At 43.1% G+C, this 2,797-nt stretch overlaps 1 long non-coding RNA gene across 1 annotated transcript in view; it reads left to right on the top strand.

Annotated features, from left to right (window-relative positions):
* Positions 1–2,797, top strand: part of LOC116706580 (uncharacterized) — a 9,033-nt gene that overhangs the window by 5,460 nt on the left and 776 nt on the right. The gene's annotated exons all lie outside the window — the stretch shown is intronic.

Genomic DNA, 2,797 nt, shown 5'->3' with positions numbered 1-2,797 from the left:
CACACACACACACACACACACGCACACAGGTGCCCCGGGCTCTACCTACTGTTTGTGTGTTTTTATGAGCAACACATGTGCATGAATGTGGAGGTGCCCGCGATTGTGCATGCACATGTAAATACACGTACTTTATGCCTGACTCCTCGTGTTTGTGTCAATGAGTACTACTCATGTCATCATGACAGCACACATCATGCTTTTGAGATAATTTCCCGTTGTCAAGCATGATTCCTCAGGGGTAATGCATTAACTTTAACTCATGAATTATACTTCTAATAAGTCATGCGCGATGGAAATGTTCCTCTTGAGAGGGGCTGGGTTTTCAAAGTATTACTGACCGAGAGAAAGTGAAAAATGATAAATGTTGCTGCTGGTGGGCTTGTGAGATGGATAGGGTGGCAGCATTTGAAAAAAAAAGTAATTTAAACGGTTTGTCAGATTGAATGTCCATACTACAAAATGGAGTACCTGAGAAGCCATGTACTGTGGACATATAGTACAACGTATGTGACATACATATGTTTATTTGGTTTACAGCTGTTTATTTCATGGTATTGTATTAAATGTTAGCTTGTCTTATTTTTTCTTTGTGTAAGCATTGATGACGAATGGGGGTGTTTGGGGGTAGGGGATGTGTTCACGTTGCAAATTGTGTTTTGTATGCTGTCAAAAAAAGATGGTTGATCCTAAAAAAGAAAAATGTTGCTGCTTATTTCTTCACCACTTTTTATCTCGGTACGACTCAAAGGATGATCCCTGCCGAATGGCATTATGGGCTGATTGCAGGAAGCGCTGTGTTTACGACGATAATTGCCCCTTGTGAAAAAAAGAGAGTGTGAATTGATGGGGAAAAACAGCAAACAAAATAGACATCCAACATGTTAATTTCACACCCGCTAACCACACTCCACACCCACTCTCACGCCCTCGTCACATGGGTAATTTGTACGCCCCTTTGAGCTCATGCACGCACGTAAAGACTCAGTTTAACCTCTCTCCTCTGTAGTACTGAGCAGCAGTTCATGTCTTGCCTCTGCCTGTCTGAGTTGGAGGAATGAATCCGGCGTGGCTTCCAAGAAAAGAATCAATTCCCAGCCAAGCGTTAAAGCCATCCTTAAAATGAAGTGATTGACTTCCAGTGATGTACTGGGACAGATGAATAATAAGAAAGAAGGTGATAATTAGTGTGTCTGATAAAGCAAGCGCTTCAGCTTAGCACTGTCAGGCTAATAGTGTACAATTTGAAGATTAGCATGAAGCATTGGTTCCTGTCACCGTGTTAGTAACTTGTTGCCGATGGTTGCACATAGAGTGTTTGTGCATTTTTCTCTGAAATCATGGGACATTCTCGCTGTCTTATCGGTTCAAGAGAATCTCATCATGTGCTTCTTCTGGGCCGGAGTGCAGCTTGGTGGCTTGAGTGCCTGAAGTGAAGTCAGCCCTCATCAGCAACAATCAAGGTGAGGTCTCTCTCCACAGGCAAAGCCGAGCCACCAGCCACATGTTTCTCACTCACCGCCTTGCCTTGCATCATGTTCGGATCACAGCCACAACAAGAGACATAACGTTGGAAAGACAGCTGGCTGCAGTGCTCCGGGCTGAGGCAAAAACTGCAAAACTTTGCATCAGAACTTTTTTATTTAAATGACTGGGTGTGACCAAAAATTGCTGAAAAGCTCCAGACAGAAAGTCAGAATGAACGTATGGGTGACCAAACCTTTTCATTTCCTCTGTAGCTCCATTTGTAGGTTTAACTAATGGCCTAAAAAATTATTGATAGCTTGAGCCAAGCAGCTACATCATAGACCTATCTGCTGTCAGGCTGCATCCAGCTGTAATGAATGGAAGTGTTCTGGTACTCCCCCATCAGGAGACAGACTTTCCTGTGGCCCGTTCCATTAATGCATTATAAATGAGCCCACAAGCATCTCTGAGAGAGACATGTGAGGCATGTGAGACACCACAGACCAGTGTTTCCTGTCTTCCAGTAAGGAGCGGCCAATCCCGCGTGACCTGGCCAGCAGGAAACCACGTGACACAGCAGTCCAGACCGAAGTCTGGCTGCAGACTTACAGAAGAGTCACGTACAGGACTTAATATATAGCTATATATATATATATACTTCAATTCTTTCCTAGCTTTGTTTTGACTGAGGTGCAGGGAAACTATCTGACAATTTAATTTGACAGTTCAGCAATATTCAGCAACTTAGCACTCAATATACAGTATGCACCATTATTTCTAGACAGTACTAAGACAGTAAAGATGCATTTTAATGTCAAGTGTGCGTCTTAAATGCAAAGACGAGTACCATTCAAGATGTGATTGGTACCCATGATTGTTCTCTGTTTGAGTGACCAGGGGCGGGCCTAGAAGTGGGGCACGGGGTGGCACCGTCCACCCCATGAAACTCAATTGCCGCCCCCCTGGTGTCCCCACCGAATCCATTGGGCTACAGTGCTATCAATTTGATAACTGCCATTTCCATTGGATCAGAGGACTGTTGCTTGGCTGCCTGTTCTGCCGATGTTCCCAGCATTTGTCACATGACCAATTTATGTTTTCATGATAACGATCCACAATTTGTTTTTTTTAAAGTGGCAGACTGAGCCTGAAGAAAATGTGTATTATGTTCAGGTATACAATTTGATTAAAATGAAAACAAGTGAAACTAATAATGAATGTGATGTTTTATTTTTACAGAAGTAACTATGTTGTAATATCCTATCCAACATTTTCTATATTTCTAAGCATATTTTCTGTGCTGTATTGTCCCCTCACCCCGGGCCCCCCC

Source organism: Etheostoma spectabile, chromosome 18 (assembly GCF_008692095.1).
Source record: "Etheostoma spectabile isolate EspeVRDwgs_2016 chromosome 18, UIUC_Espe_1.0, whole genome shotgun sequence".
Classification (NCBI taxonomy): domain Eukaryota; kingdom Metazoa; phylum Chordata; class Actinopteri; order Perciformes; family Percidae; genus Etheostoma; species Etheostoma spectabile.
Note: the sequence above shows the minus strand (reverse complement) of the source record. Positions and strands in the feature narration are given on the sequence as shown.